Genomic DNA, 18,138 nt, shown 5'->3' with positions numbered 1-18,138 from the left:
TCCATATTTGAAATAGAAATTAAAACTGAAAGACCGAAGCGAAATTAAACTTGAAATGTAAAACCGACCCTGAATATGTGTATTAAAAAAGTATGCATACTTTTACTTTACTGATCATACAGAATGTTCCGGGAGGTGTGAACTTAAATTGATGATTCAAGACAAAATAAACAAAGAACGTTCATAGACAAATACTCTATCTCGCTTCATTTTCCACTGTCTTCCATTTTATTTTATTTTTATATAAAAGTGTATATCTTAAGAACGATTGAGATATTTTAATTATTTTTAAGGCAGTACAATCATGCATGAAACATTTACTTGGGTCTATTTCATCTACTCCAGCTAAATGTTCTACTGATCTCTGTGGAGTAATGGTAGCGACTCTTTCATCTGCAAGATTTTGGTTCGAATTCCAGCCAGGCTTGGCATTTTTTCATACGATACAAAACTTATTTGTCAACATCTATTTCTATCGAATAAATTTTATAACTCAGTTTAAATTCCGGTAATATCTATTCGGTTAATTTGTACGTCGTATATCGTACGATTACGATACCTAATCTTAAAATTAGATATAATTTATTATTCATTTATTTTCCTAGTGTGATGTTGCAATCAGTTCAACTAGTGAACAAAACGCAACCCCCCTTTCCAAAGCCCCATGAGATGAAAATTGTATGTATGACATGTAAATGAAGTGTAGTCTTGTACAAACTCAAGCCGACCAATCCTGAGAGGTGTGATTAATTGAACTCCAGCCACCAAAATATACCGGTATCCATTGTGAAGTATTCAGATCCGTATTAAAGCACCTAAGTTTTACTAGAATTTCAACCTCGAAACCTGCGACTTTGAAAATCAGCTGTTAAACAACTGATTTCCGATGACGAGTAAACCACTAAACCAGTCCGGTAGGATATAATTTTTTTAAATTATTATTAATTTTTTAATCTGTTTTGCTGTAGTGATCGATTGATCTCGTCTTCTTTTCTCACGTAAGTGATTATTTCATATTATGAAATACTAAATTCCAGTACATTCATTCTGAATTTTACAATTTTTTTTTTTAATTACTCTGTAACAATGAAGATATCTACTTGATTTTTGGTGTGTATAACCTTCATATAAATATGTAAAAACCAATTTCTAGACTTTTCGAAATTCTACCGTAAAAGGACAGAAAAAAATGTCGAACAACGATTGCAAATTTTCCCCATTCCAAATATATTAAATGAAATATTCACTAGACTGGGGCTTGCAAATACTGTTCAGATAAATATATAAAAATCATTTTTGCGTTTGCTGAATTTTAATATTTGAACGAATAGAAAATATAATTTTTTTAACATTTTTTTACCGTTTTATGCTACCGCTATTGAATTAATCTTTATGAGATTTGGTAACACTGTGGTGGTAATTTATATTTGTATTTCTGATTACGTATTTCGCGAACGAAACCGCGACGGGAAACCTAAAAACCAATTAGTGGATTGGTTTTCTCTGAACAGAATACAGTACACTGATATTTTTTTAAAATTGAACAGGCTTTAATTTTTATTTATCATTATTATTCTAATAATAATAATATGTTTAATCGTGACAGGGGGGTCTAGACCAGGTAAGGAAAAGTAAGCGAAACGAGCCGTGTCCGGCTAAACATCCCCTGATCGCCATGGGAAACGCGAGTAACCGTATACCACCGGCGAAGCTACGACGAGTATGCTAGTTTATATATAAATTTTAAGCTCTTATATGTAGCTTAAATTAAATAATGGACTTTACTTATCAAGCAGCTATAAAAAATCGATTTGTTAATACAAAGATTATAATATCTAAAATTATAGCCAATGTTAATTCTAAAAAAAAATGTGTTAAAATAAATTAATACCGAACTACATACAAAATGAAATAAATAAATTTTTAAATAGGAAAATCGATTAATACAAGCTAACATTTTATGAAATAAAAATTCAATTAAAAACTTATACAGTAAAAATGAAAATTATTTCATTTTTACTTATTTATTTAGTTTTTACTGTAACGAACTAAAAATAAAATTGGGAAAAGTCATAAAATAAATCTAATTAACTTCAAATTAATTCAAGAAAATAGTTAATTAAAAAAATTAGATGTAAACATAGTTTTTCTATTTTAATTGTCTTAAATAACATATACATTTATCTTTCTCCTAAAGCCAAATTTAGGGTCCGATACTGTATTTTATGTCCAAAATAACGAAGGTGTAGTAATGAGTAATTGTTCTCTACCCATACTTAATTATTAATGTATTGAATCTCTGATAAAAAAATCTCGATAAAAACAAATTTCAAATCATTTCGTATAGTTGTCTGTTTTTTCTTGTGTAGAGACATAAATATGTAAAAGACATAAATATGTATTACGTAAATGTAAAAGGAACTGAAAAATTGATCTATATTGATTTAATTACAATTAAAATCCTTCTGCTTCATTTTAAAGGCCAAACCACATCATTAATTAAATTAGTCACGCCTTCTTTTAATGATTCAATTACATATTGTATTAGGCAGTTGGGATTTTTGTTATGTGAAATCATTAGATGGATTTACTGTAAGGGATGAGGGTGGTAAAAGAGTGGTAAAGCAAATAGAGATGACTGTTGGGGGGAGTCTGTGATTTATTATTTATTATTATTATTTATGGTTATTCTGAACGTTATAAATTGAGAACATCATTAGGGTTGGAAGATGGTAGCTCATAATGTATACTAGGATGATATAATACAATGCACACTCACCATCAGTCGACTCATTATGCACACGCACCAACTTGAGTTTTCTCTCCCTGACTGTTAAAGAGATAAATGTTATATCAGAGTATGACGAAGCGATGAAAATGTTCAAAGTAAATTTAATAACAATGCGTAATACCACGCTTTTTGTACAATTAGTTAAACTTCGGTGATTTCAATTTCTTTTCAAGAAGCAATGATCTCATACGGTATTTGATCAGCCAGCAATTAGAAGGTGTTGTTTTACCCGACCACATCAGCTATTTGGTTAACATAAAATTTATGTTCAAGTGGTTTTTTATAATCGATTTACAGCAAAAAACTAATTTTTTTTTGGGAGGTGTCTTTTATCTCTAAAAATGGTACAAAAAGTTTAATCATATTTTTATTTTCAAATATAAAATCATCGGCGCAGTTAATAATCGTTGTTTTTCAACACTGTTCACCTTTTACTTAGTTCCGTATTATCGATAGTTTATATATATATTATTTATTTTAATTTATTAAAAAACATTTGCATTCCAAAACGATCTTATTTTCATAAAATTGGTATTGAACATTTAAGTTCAATCTTCCTTGTCATTCTATCTATAACACTTTTAAAGAAAACAAAATGGTGGGCAGTACACGCTATTTTTTTAAATTCAAATTTAAAAATAAAATTGTTTGAAACTAATCAGGTTCTTAAAAAAAAAATTAGATAAATCATGGAAAAATTAACAAACTAATAATTTAATTTTTAATTTTTTTAGTAAATCGACGAAAAAACTGACAGACAACAAAGTATTCTTTCCTGGCATAATTTGTTTATTACTAGGAAAAATACGAGCCTACGGCCCGTAAATTTTATATGGTTTATGTTTCATTACATATGATTTTGTTAAATATTTTTGCCAGTTGTAACTAAATAACGTTCATGAATTTAGCTTACTACTAACAACAAAAACTTTTACAACGAAGAGCTTCAAAATAGTGAACATTTTTAACTGTTTCTTAAGTTGTGATTTTTTAAAACAGCTCTAAACGTAATGTTTTCCCTTTTTTTATCCACAAAACACAAAGAAATATCATATTGCATAAATTTTTCGTATCAAGAATTATAAATCGTCCGAACGAATGAATCGTTCGTGCGGTGCGCGCAGCCGCCTGGCGCACCACTATTGGTCCATTCACTGTCAATAGCAGCTAAAATAAAAATGTGAGCACATGCAACAAACAAACCCACGTACCATCCTTTTTTATGGGAAAGATGATTTAGAAAAAAATTATAGACAAACAAATTTTTGAAATTCAAAAAATCGATATCCGTTTACTTTTTTGTGTTCCCCTCACCTAAAATCATCTCTCAAGAAACTTTTACTTTCGCGTTTAGATAGCGATATTGTTCTAGAAGGGAAAGTATTGTAATCGGTCCAATTTGGGCATATGCAGTTTTTACCGAATCTTGACGTTTTGATATCTAAGGAACCTAAAAAACCAGATGAAACTTTTCCGGATGTTAATGTACGTGTGTTCGGTGTTGGTCTTTATAAACACCTTATATCTTCAGAATTACTGAACCGACTTTTACCAAACTTGGTAAAATCACTTCTATATATGGGGCATTGACGCCATTAAATTTTCAACTTAAAAGGTCAAGGGGGTGAGGCTGTAAAGCAAGATCACCTTAATATCTCGAGATTTCGCGTAATTAAGGACATATTTTTCTTAGATACATTTTTTAACAATTAAAAAATAACAATATTTGCACAAAAAAGAATTTTTCAAAATCGCACCCTCATCCCAAAAAATGTTCTAAACTACTGCTATGTTGTGACATCATAGGTGAGCGGTAGAATTAAATAAATTAATAATATTTATTTAAAGTGTAAAAAGGTCACTCGGCCTGGCTGGGTCTCGAAATCGATCGCCAGGTTGACTTGGTATCTGGTGCGTTATGCCTCGCGGCTACACCAGTCTACTGACCGTACAAGCAAAATTTGTTCTATGTAAATTGTGAAATTACATTAGTTTAGTTAGTGCCGATCGTCACCGCTTGTACCGCCACACGTTACCGAATTAAATACAGTATCAAATAATTTTCCGCCTTGATTTAATAACTCGGTTGGGTTTAAATCATTCTAAGTATTATTTTATTCGTTGGTTCATTCGATTAAATAAAATTCTTTATTTCGTTTATAATATAAATTATTTTTATTACAACCCTTGAACTTTTAATTCATATATATAACTTTATTACATTAATTAATTATACACTGGTAACAAACATGTTGAGTCTTTGAAGGACGGAACTAGATAATAACAATAGAGCATTAGAAAAATTCGTTTAATAAGAGTAACAAAAAAAAGTGAGAATTTAGCAGGGATGCCAACCTTCATTTAAAAGTCAAATAACGCTGGGTCTTAATATACGGTATGTGCGCGCGCTTTAATTAGAATCATTGAATTAAATAAACTAAAAAATATTATATTTAAATAAAATGATAAATATTTTACTCTAAGAAGTGTGTGACGGGAAAGTCGTACAACTGTTGTCAGCTTTTTTGATTTATCGTAATAATAATAATATTATTATTATTATTTTTGTTTTTTTTTTTGAGGTTTTTAGGGACATCGACTACTTTGGTCATTAGCCCCGTCCCACTTCAAAAAAAGTAAAAAAAAATGTTCAAAATTTCATATTCTGATACTTTAAAATTCAAAGTTTACCGCCTAGTCTTTCCTTTCGGCCATCCTTTCTTGCACCTTTTTTCCATTCTGCGAACGGCCTCAACTTCCGAGGACAGTGTGTCTGAGGCCTCGGACATGGCATCTTCTTCTCTTTCTGATGCCAATGACGTTCGACGGCTAACATCAGGTGATGAAAGCTTCGTTGGTGCTGTAAACATCGTTGCAATTGAATCTAAACTCGCAAGCGATGTACTTTCGGCGGCTGATGAGCTGGATTCGATTTCTAGTGAAGTACTGGGTCCAGCTGAAATAGATGCTCTCACTGAAGCTGTTCTTTGAGCTTTTGGAGGCTCCATTGTTGCAGTTAGTATATCGTCCTATGGTGCACCTCCATTTTGGTAGACTCGGACTTTTCTTGCACTTTCGAGATCTGTACTTTCGTCGTCTAGTAATAAGACTAAAGAAATTTAGTTTTATTACTAGACGACGGAGTTTTTTTTTCCTTTTTCAAGACTTTATTTATTACATCAGTTGGTGGCGTTACAATCGCAGGTTTTACTAGTTTTTTAACCTGCGCTGGTACGCCTATTGTGTCAACGGCGTCAGTCCGGGTATGAGCCTTCTCATGTGTAGTTGGTTCTATGCGATGAGTCGACTCAATCTTTGAATCAATGATTCTTTCAATCATTGTCGCAAGACTTGGTGCCATCGTGTTAAGCAACTGCTCCACGTTAATTTTAGATGTGGAAGGGGCAGCCGCTGCTTCTGCATAAGAAGTCGATGGTCGAGGTGTACGCTGATTAACAATTTTCTTCGCTTCAGGATAACTGACCTTTTGAAGCGTTTTAACTTCCTGAATGGCCGTTTCTAATTTATATATAGGGCAGTTCCTTGAACGACAGTTGTGGTGCCCTTTACAGTTAACGCAGATTGGAGGGTCTTTACATGGGTCACCCTCATGTGTTTTCACTCCACATATACATATTTCCTGCGCTTCACATCTAGCTGCTGTGTGTCCGAAACGTTGACACTTAAAACATCTCATCGGCTGCGGAATGAATGCCCGTACATCAAGCCGATGGATGCCAGCTCGCACCTTTTCAGGAAGGTTCGGCCTATTAAATGTTAAAACATGCGAGGCCGAAGGAACAACTTCACCATTTCTTCGCATGGTTAGTCTGCGACAATGATTCACTCCCTGACTCGACATTTCTTGTGCAATTTCTTCTTATGTACAATTTAGAAGATCGCGACAAACAACAACTCCTCTGGATAAATTAAGTGTACTATGCGGTTGGACAGAAACCGCAAATCCACCGATCTTCTTGACTTTCTGGCTTTGCATGTCGTTGATGGTTTCGACATGCAATCCATTAAAAGTTTTACAAATTTCCTTAACAGGATTATTATTATTATTATAAGTTTAAACAAACTAAAAAGGATTTAAAAAGAATTCAAAATATCTATATAATTGAACCTTAATTGGCTCCCCCTCCCCCAATATTGCCCTTAAAGTTTTTTTTGGGCCACTTGTATTACTATTATGTTTAGAAAAAAACAAAAAATTTCGGTTAAAAAATATGAGATAAATACAAAAATATTTTTTCCAATTTTTGAGGAAGGGAAAGAATTTGGGAACATTTTTTTTTATAAGGTAAGCACGTACGCATGTACTGAGTTTAATATAAAGTAGGGTTATGTTTCCAAAATTTTTGTGAAAAATTAACCTCAAAAAAGTATATCTACGTCACTCCTGGAGTTATTGACCCCAAACTTTCACCAGCTAATTACCTCCGTGCCAAAGTCGGTTTACCCAAACGTTATTAAGCTTTAACATTCCAATACACATTATGTACGTACGTACGAACATTACGTCCTACCTTTTTTTGTTTTGTCGGGTCCCTGAGTCATGAAACATCGAGAAATTAAAAAGAACCTGTAGCCCATTTTTTGACTGATTACCATGCTTTCCTTCTTGCAGGGTAGCTCGAGAGATATGTTATCAGAAAGTAAAACTAATCGCAGGAGTGAAATTGGAATGTTAGAGGGTATATATATATAAATTACTTATTCGTGTTGCTAGCTTAAAAAAGGATCCCAGATTATAGCTTATGGTGTTACGTCTTGCTTGTATTAAAATATAAAAATGGTTACTTTTCGGTTATCTGAACGCCACGCTGTTTGTCGTGTATTGTGGTTTTATCTGCATTGTTATTTATTACCCACGTCGAAACAGAGACGGTATATTGCGTTTGGGGGTAAGAGGTTGTGTGTGTGTGTGCATCTGTTACCATTTTCCTCAAAAACCACTGGACCGATTTCGATGCGTTTATTTGCGTAACATAGGTATGTGTCACTTCAGAACAGGTTCTTAGACATGTTTTATGGTTATAGGCCCCAAGGAGCGCTGCAGTAGATGTGTTTCTTTAAAACGGTTGGCTGCTGATTTTGATGCGGTTTTTTGCAATACATAGGTATCACCTCATTGGATTACATAGATATCACCCCAGAGCACGTTCTTAGATTAGTTTTACGATTACAAACCGCCAGGTGGCGCTGTAGTAGATTTATTTCTTCAAAACGGCTGCGTGGATGTTTTAAAATTTTAATTTTTACCACTTGTTTTTATTGATAACATTATCTTAGATAACTATTACTTCATAAAACCCTTCTAAGCTAGTGAATTGCCGGTTTCCATTGTACAGCGAGTAAGGAAAGTTGCTGTGCACTGGAATTATAGAAGTGTAATGACGAAATTTTCTTAATTATTACTTGTATTTTTATTTCATTACTTTATAGAAACGGATGTTATAATGAATGGAATAGTTTATTAAAGATGCTGAAAATGACCTGTTCTGACATCAATACAACACGGCACGCGTTTCAATTTGTTTTCGAACACGTTATTTGTTTTCCAGCTGATGTATTGGAATATCTAGTACGTATGCTGTTATTGCGGTTTTTAGTTCGACAATCGTGCGTGGTCTGTTGCGATACACTGATTGTTTTGCTGCCCCCCATATAAAGTAATCTTTTCTGACCCTTTTCAAGGCCGTGGTTAAAGTTTCTGTAAAATAAAAGAACCGAAAAAATTAATCAAATAGAATAGTTGGAAGCAGGATAATAATATAATTCTACACTTTATCACATTCAAGAATATGGTACACGGGTTTTAAGCACACTGTGCTTAAAAACCGTATTCGGTTTAACCCAATAAATAATAATATGTTAATACAGATAATATTTTTTAGTATTATTAGATAATAATTTAATAAAATGTCCGGTTAAAAATACTATAGTCCAATGGTGCTTAATTTAAATTTCTATGTAACAGAAACAATACATAATTAGTTTTTACTAATTACCTTCTCTTTCGTCCTTCCGGCGTGTTTTTTGATAGATTTGGCAATCAAAGAGCCCTTGATTTCCACCATCTTCTGATGACTACTGAAAAAACAACTAAACCGCTTTCATATTCCTTCCACCGATTGAACTAGAAAAGGGAACGAACAAGGAACAGTCCATACACAAGCGGTGTAAAAAAAAAACTACCTTTCACCAGCACGCCAGGGTCGGCATTGCGGGAGCGACAGTGCTCTCTCTCCCTCGCAGCCTCACGACCAGCTTCCTATAAGCGCATTCTCACAACAGCCAAACACCACTCCGCTGGAACTGTGAAGCGCACAGTTCCATACAAAGATTTTTGTATCTTTCTCATAAACTGGGGAGATGGCTACTGACCTTAAGGATTATATATTGTACAAGTATAAAGAAAGAATTAAAGAAAAAAGAACTCATTATATTAAATGTTATCGATAATACCAAGTGGAAATAGGGAGTGCTGCAGTTCCACAGTGCCTACACGCGAGCCGCCACTGCCGCAAAAACTGTTCAACCAACCATTACGAAATTTTGATTATTGTTTTCTTATGACTCCCACAGTGATGTGGGACCACAGTTTAAACCTCACCAATCTCACTAGTATACACATCATAAATAAAAAAATGTATAAATAAATAATCTAGAAATTCTTTTACTAAATTAAACGTCGTCTGAAATTATTAAATCGATAGATATTACCTATATCGATTGTCATTGTCTATAAAGAATTTTGTATTACTATCGTAATATATGTAAAAACAAATTAGTTTGATAATAAAATTAAAGTAAATGACTTCTATTTACATATTTAATTAACTTTGTATGGTTTGAAAAACCATTAATTAACTTTTTATGGTTTTAATTTCGATACCAATATCCATTTCTTCAGAAAGTTACATTATTTTACTAAATTTAATGTTGTCTAATTCGCCGGCAACCCGCGAGAGTTCATCCTCACCGAGTAACGTAGCACTGTAGATTTTTATATTTGTATCCTGAACTAAGAATTACCATAGACTCAACTTTCAATTTATTAATGTCCACCGGGTTGGTCAAATGGTTAACTTTTTTTTTATCAACCTTCTTAAGCACCCCGGGCCAACTGGTCCTCGCCGTTAAGCAAAACTCAGTCAGCCCGTAGTGCCGTCGACCCACCGGGTTGGTCTAGTGGTGAACGCGTCTTCCCAAATCAGCTGATTTGGAAGTCGAGAGTTCCAGCGTTCAAGTCCTAGTAAAGCAAGCTATTTTTCCACGGACTTGAATACTAGATCGTGGATACCGGTGTTCTTTGGTGGTTGGGTTTCAATTAACCACACATCTCAGGTATGGTCGAACTGAGAATGTACAAGACTACACTTCATTCACACTCATACATATCATCCTCTGAAGTATTATCTCAACGGTAGTTACCGGAGGCTAAACAGGAAAAGAAAAAAAAAGCCCGTGGCAGTCGACTGCCCCCCTGTCTCGCCATTCATTGGCCTCCCAACGGGGTCCTCCCAGTTTCACCAAGGTGCAGTAGCGCTCCCTTCTGGACGACCACTACACCCCTCCACTGAGAGACTACCCTCCCCGGCCCTACTCTAGGTTGCCGGCTACGCGTTGCGCGCAACCGGAAAACCGCCGCGTCCCTCCCTCTCACATCTTGAGGGTCCTAAATGCATCATCGGAGCACCCCGACTAACCCTCATTCTAGCATAAAAGTGGTTAACTTGTCGCAAATCAACTGTTTAACAACTCATTTTCGAAGTCTAAGGTTCTGAGGTTCAAATCCTAATTAAAGTTAGTTGCTTCTATACGGATTTGAATACTGAACACTGGATACCGGTGTATTTGGTTGTTGGGATTCAATTAACCGTATGTCTCAGGAATGGTCGGTCTAAGTCTTTACAAGACTACACCTCATTTACATGTCATGTGTATCATTCCCATCTCTTTGGGCCATGCACGGGTATTTTGTCACTATTTGAATAGATTGCAATGTACACATTAGGTAAGTAAATATAATTTAGTACTAATATTTTCAAAAGGCTGGATTTCACAAGTACAGGGTGTCCTGGTTAGAGGTATCCAAAAGTAATGGGCTATATTTAGTAAACCAGTCATCATAATCTCTTAAACATATGCTCAATTGACATGAAATACCTCCTACATTTTTTCTTTATACTCTTCTAGTTGCAACTCCTTCATCATAATAAACCAAATGATCACCCCCTACGATGTCTGTTTGCTACAGAGGTAATGAAACGTGTCAAAAACAATCCTAATTATCTTGATACATTGTTATTTAGTAATGAGGCAACCTATCATACTTGTGGGAAAGTTAATAAGACACAGTTGTTAATTTGCGGGTACTGAAAACCTCCATACAGAGATCGAAAATGGAAGGAACACACCGAAAGTCAATGTCTGGTTAGAACTCCACAAAAATGGCATCATCAGTCTGTTGTACTTTATGGAGCCGATTGTGATACGTAACTCGACATGCTTTAGAACTTTGTTGTTCCTCAGATTCCTGTAGGCTTCATTTTCCAACAATATGGTGCTCCACCACACTTTCATTGAGATGTTACCATTTCTTAAACAACACTTTCCCCAGATGTTGGATTGAATCCAACTCCATGGCCACCTAGATCTCCTGTCACTCAATTGAACGTTTTTGCTTGAGTATTTATTAAAAGTTGTAAAAAATTTTGAGATTTGGACAATTTAAAACAGAATTATTGAAGCTGTTAAAACACCACAGATGCTTCTAAACACCTGGCAAGAGTTAGATTTTTGCCAAGATGCCTGCCAAGCTACAAAAAGTACAGACATTGAACCTAACTCAAATATACTGAAACTTGGTGAGTTGCTGTGTTTATTAAAAAAAAATTATTAAATTATATTAATTGATTCTCTGAATATAAGCTGTTGCTTTTGGATATTTCAGCCCAGATACTGTGTAACTCAGTGGACTTTTAATTTTTTACCCCCAGGACTACCATTAGATATTACTTCGGAGAATGAGATGAATGACAAGTAGCATGTGAAAATACCAAGCCTAACTGGGGTTCAAACCTGGGACTTCCAGATGAAAGGCCAAGATGCTACCACTCGCACCATGGAAGCTGGCTATTTCCATGGACTTGGAATGTTGAATTGCATATTTGATTTGAATCAGGGAAAAAGATAACGGGATATATTTTCTTGTTTTTCTTATTGAATTTTTAAAAATATAATGAAATTAAAATATTACAATTAATTTCCAGTATATATTAAGTAAAAGAAACAAAAAACACAAATGTAACAGTTGGTAATTCATATAGTATGGGTTAACCCATCATTCTTTAGGCCTACTGTGTGTGTATGTATGCATATATATATATATATATATATATATATATATATATATATGTATACACATAGTTCACACATTATTCATAAATGACTCATCCTATGTGACTCAATATGAACCATGACTAATGATACTTATTACACAATTAAAATTTTATGAAGTTACTTATTGAGACAACCTGGCAGATTACCTACAAGCACATATATTTATACCACTTAATATACATAAGCATTATTTTAATGTTTATTAAATATTATGTACTAGAAAAAAAGTGGGTCTACAACCCGCCATAAAAATGTTACATGATTTATGTTTCATTACACATGATTTTGTTAAATGTTTTTGCCAATTGTAACTAAATAATATTCATGAATTTAGTGTGTTAACAATAACAAAAACTTTTACAACGAGAAGTTTCAAAATAATTTAACAAAAATTGTAACAGCAATGAAAAGATAAAAGAATTGCAATAAATTTCCTTTATTTTATCAACACAAAAAAGGAAATTCTCCAAAAAAATTAAGCAAGCAAAGTTTTTGCTACTTTGTTGCATTTTGCCAAGAAGCACTTCATTCAAAATAAAAATGTGAGTACATACAGCAAACAAACCAATGCACCATGCTTTTGTTTTGTTTGCAGAGATATTATAAGAACACCCCCATTGCACCTCCCAAAACAGTGCCCCAGGGCACCCCGTTTGTTACCAGTTGATAGTGATGATTGGTCTAGCCTCCCAAGAGATGCTCGCATACCTCACATACTCTTGCCTCACATACAGTACCCATGGGAAACTCATTATTTTTAAACAGAATTTTTTTAAAATTTATTTAATATTATTTAATTTAAATTTAATTCTATTGTTTTTGTAATATTATTCATTAGACTGATTTGAATCATTCACTTTAATTCCATCTAACACAGTAATAGAGGCTCACTGTTCATTTTCAATTCATTAAAGTTTGTGCTTCAACCAGCAATAAAAATGTGAGCACATACAGCAAAGAAACCAACGTACCATGCTTCTTCTTCTTCTGGTTGATTGACTGATACGGTGATTAGCTGATAATAAACAAGTAAAACTGCAACCAGAAATTTGCAGCTTCAGCTATCTATAGGAAGCGCTTGATAAAATGTAATTTTCACCATTGACATTTAATCTGTACTTTATTTATCCCCTTTAATTTCCTGGATGCTATTTTCTTAGATTTGCCATATATTGTCAGATTTTAAGGAAATACAATTTCCTTTCAACTGTACAGATATTGTATCTGATATTTAAATATCTGTATATATTTTTACATTATTGGTTTCTCTTATTACATTGCTTTCATTTGAAAAGAAAAATGGTATAATAATAAATATTTTGAGAGTTCATCAATAAATCGATTACTAATAATACTATTAGTCCAGTTCAATTAACAAAGACCTGTAAGAGATAATGATACTATTTCAATCACTTACAAAATTATTTCTTCAATTAGAAATAAATAAAAATGGTGAAATATATATATTTACATAGATCGTTAAAATTTTATATAGTAAGAAACCAATCTGGAAAGTATCAAATTGAGGTAATAACATTGTTATGGTGTGTAAAGGGCACTATATGATGCAGTCATGTGGAGTGGTGTTAGATCAACTGGAGTGGTGGGTGTGCAGCAGTATTTAGATGACTAATAGAGGCAGAATCTGTTAGGGGTGAAGAGTTTGAGATGCTTGTTTAGCTTGTGAGAGGGTTGGTAGAAAGAGAAAGAATGACAGAAGGGTGGACAACGAGAACAATCGTATTACTCACCCGTATTTTATACCCTTCTATTATTTGAGCCTCTTCATCCCCATTTGTGTTGTTTCATCCATTCATCCCTTATCCCTTATGTTACCCTGGCTTCTCTCTATGTTCCCCTCGTTTTAGCGGTGAGTGAAATCACAGATCATACACAATACATAATGTATACATATATACACAAACACACACACACACACACACATACACATGCATATGACTCCAGCTGCTGACTGTTCTACTGATCTTTTGTGTTTACACATTAACTAATAAGTATCATGAGTCATGGTTCATATTTGAGTCACACAGGGTGAGTCAATTATGAATAATATGTGAACTCTGTGCAAACTACATATATATACATACAGTAGACCTAAAGTGTGATGAGTTAACCCATACTATATGAATTACCAACTGTCATATTGGTGTTTTTTTTAATGTAATAATATCTAATGGAAATTAATTGTGATATTTTAATTTCATTATATTTTAAAATTTCAATAAGAAAAAATTCAAGATTAATGAGCCAGAACGTAGTCATAAAATTATTTCTTTTATTAAACTTCTTTAACTTTACACCCTCAAAATAATAACTTTTTCTATCATTTAATATTATACACTTAATTAACAAATTAATATTGCAGTGAAATAATACAAATTATTTTTTGAAAAATTTATCTTAGATTTTAAAAGTTATTTTAGTTTCTTTGTTGTGTAACAAAATACGTTTTGACTATTCAAAATTTATTATATAAAAAATGAATTTTCATTTTGGGAGCTCCCATACTCAAAGGGAAGTATTTTTTTTTTAAAACGTTTGTATGAAAATAATCCCTAAGTGGTGATAATAAATTTAAAAAAATGAGTTTTAAAATTGTTTAAAAAATACAAAGATACAGCCATAATCTTTTATATACAGGTATGTATAAAAATGAATGTTTCTTTGTATGATTGTTCGTTTGTCACGTATGCGGTCCTATGCCATTCATTCGATTGCGATGACTTTAACGAGTTATGGGTACGCCTGCGAAAGTTTCTAAATTATTTTGAACCCGCTAGGTAGCGTTGAGGTCGAGATATTTCGTAAAATTATATATGATCCGACTCGGTTCATATTCAGAATACACATTAGTTACGCGAGAAGAAAAATTTTTGCAAAAACTATACCCGTTAGGTGGCGCCGGTGTCGTGATATTTACGAAACAAACAGATAAATATACATACAGACTTTCTTCTTCTATATATTGTATAAAAGGCAATGTTCGTATGTGTGTCCGCTGCACACTAAAATCTACTGGACCGATTTATGCGCGGGAAAAGGTGAAAGATAAAAGGATAAAGGGGACACGGAAAATGAGAAAGAGGAGAAAGGGAAATTGAAAAGGAAAGTGGGAAATGGGTAAAAAATAGAAAACAGAGAAATAAGGAAGTAGGGCAAAAGTGAAAGTTTAAATTTTGTGAATTCCTGTAATGTTCAGTTTTTTAATGTTTTGTCAAACTTTCAGTTGTGTTAATTTAATCTATATATATATACACACACACACACTCTCAAATCTAACAAAATCGAAGCATTGCCGGGTCAGCTAGTTCTAAATAAACAAAGTTGTAATTTCTAAGAAAGAGTGAACATTTTTTTCAAGAAATACTAAAGATTAAGGGCTATCAAAAAAAAAGAAGATTTTTACATATTAAATGCAATGGGTAACTGATGAGATGGATTTATACTTTAAAAAAATTCTTAAACAATTTTTTAGAAATTAAAAAATTTTTTAATAACTACAAAAAAAATAAAAATTACTACAGTAATAAAAATTACTAATTTTTATTACTACATAGAAATTTTTTTTTATTGGATGGATAAAATATATTTATAGAGGTTTGAAAACCTGTTGATGTAAAAATATAGATGCAAAAAAATTCCCATCAACTCTTTTTCTGAAACAAGATATAGCTAAAAAAAGAGATAAATATTAAAAATTTCATAACCGGACTGCCAAAAAAAAATTGCTCTTTAATTCAGAACAATTACTAATATAGGATAATTAAGCAGCGTACAGACAACAATTTTGTATATAGTACAATTTTTTTTTTTTTTTTAATTTATTTAATGAATATTCATAATTTAAAAAAAAAATGTTTAGTATATATATATCTTCTTCATTTTGGAAGAGGATGTTCAGATACCACCGAAGAAAACCTGCAAGTTTGTAGATATTAATGCTTAGATCGCAGGCGTATCCCCAATTTTACCTAGTGCAGCCTCCAAAATGGGACCAGAGAAATTTTTGTATAAAGTTACCTTCAGTTCAGAAAAAAATATGTAGAAGTTAAATGGAAATAAAGAGATATGATAAAACATGTTAAAGAGAAATAATAATACCAACCAGGTTTATCAGTTACAGATATAACTTCTTTTATACATATATAGTCTATGACACTCTCAATGACATAAGGATTCTAATGCAAGGTCATAGATTTAAATCGGTTAAGCCACTGAACTACTACGCTGGAACAAACATAGATACATACACTGTAAATACATTACAATCCTTTTTGGGCAGTCATGTAAAAAGAAAATTATATAAAGTTATTTTTGGGGGAGAGTTAATGTTGAATAAAAAGTTTTGGTAATTTGTGGTCTTGATTAAAAAAAACTTCAACTTTTATAACAAAGGTTTTTGCTAAAGTTTACCAGTAAAGATTTGAAATTTTATTTCAACCAAAACACTCTCACTCCTTTTTCCAATTTTTTGCAAAAAATGTAACATTCTTTCTCCCCCGAAGGTAATGCCTGTCTACCAAGTTCGAAGAAAATGGTTAATGAAGTTCAGAGTTATAAAACCAAGTACATACGTACATATACACAAACATTGGTCTGATAAAAACAGTATTTTTGAATGAAGGTCAGAGTTATAAAACCAAGTACATACGTACATACACACAAACATCGGTCTGATAAAAACAGAATTTTTGAACTTGGGAGAATTGAAATAAAAAAACTATTTTTAATGTCTCCTTAAAGCACAAAACTATATAGGCTTTCCCGTTATAGCTATAGCAGCATTATCACAATAGCTGGAAAAATAAAAATGTATGCAGTAAGCTTGCTGTAGTACACCATAAGTTTATGGCTGAATACCTAAGAATACTTGCTTCCCCTCCCTTTTATAATAATACAACATTATTATCCCTAATGATACAACATTAGGTGAATATACATATAGTTTGCCAAAGTTGTAAATTATTTACTGTGTAGCATCATCTACCACAAAACTTGGGTGTAATTGTTAAATCAGAATCTTTTATTCCATGAGTAACATCATAAAGAAGAAAACAGCTACAAAAGAACTAAACCACTGATAACATCTTTAAAAAAAATGTATTGCAAAATGATGTGTACAGTAAAAAATGAAAAGGATATTAATCAATAGTTCACTTCAAAACGAAAAGAAAAGAAAATATGTTTGCTTTTGTAAATATGTTTATCGGGTAAACTTGTGACCACGCAGCGTTTACCCTTAAGCTGCCAGTGCAGTTACCTTATTCTAGATGTTATAGGGGTATTTATCACCATAGGAGTAACATCTGGTGGTAAATTTCCTGCCTGTATAGAAAACACGCCAGGGTAATGGATGCGGCCGATGGTAATGATGTGTGGTAAAGTCTTACTTTGAGTGACCTGGTGGTTACTCATCAAGCGCAGTGAGGAGAACCTCGCTAATATGAGTGGGCAGGGTACCGAGGTTTCTGGTAATACAGGATCCTTTCTGGGTAAATGTTTGACTCTGCAGCCTTTACTCTTAAGACTGTTGGTGCAGCTACCCTATCCCAGATGAAAGCAGGAGTCCTTCAACCTTGACGAAGTCCTCCTGTTAGGGAGCCCATTGGAATAAAGAATGCGGTAGGTAGTAATGTGTGGTAAAGTATCGCCTAAATGGCCTGGTGATACTCATCAAGTGCCATGAGGGAAACCTCACCAATACGAGCAGGTACTTGAGCGAAAGCTAACTGCTTTGACCCGGTTTATAACAATAATTATGATGGTATATCAATAATTTGATTTATTTTTACCTACAAGATTTAATGCCTTCTTTTTATTTTTTTCATTATTACTCTGTTTTTGTTAAGTATTTTACTGTTCATCTGAAAAGTGGACACTAGGATATTATGTATTTTGATTCTTAAAAAATACAG

The 18,138-nt window shown here is 33.0% G+C and overlaps 1 protein-coding gene across 4 annotated transcripts in view; it reads left to right on the top strand.

Annotated features, from left to right (window-relative positions):
• The window catches only part of LOC142328177 (V-type proton ATPase subunit E-like), a 105,320-nt gene that overhangs the window by 24,020 nt on the left and 63,162 nt on the right, over window positions 1-18,138 (top strand). The gene's annotated exons all lie outside the window — the stretch shown is intronic.

This window comes from Lycorma delicatula, chromosome 7 (genome assembly GCF_047948215.1).
Source record: "Lycorma delicatula isolate Av1 chromosome 7, ASM4794821v1, whole genome shotgun sequence".
Taxonomy (NCBI): Eukaryota; Metazoa; Arthropoda; class Insecta; order Hemiptera; family Fulgoridae; genus Lycorma; species Lycorma delicatula.
This window is presented reverse-complemented; position numbering and strand designations above follow the sequence as displayed.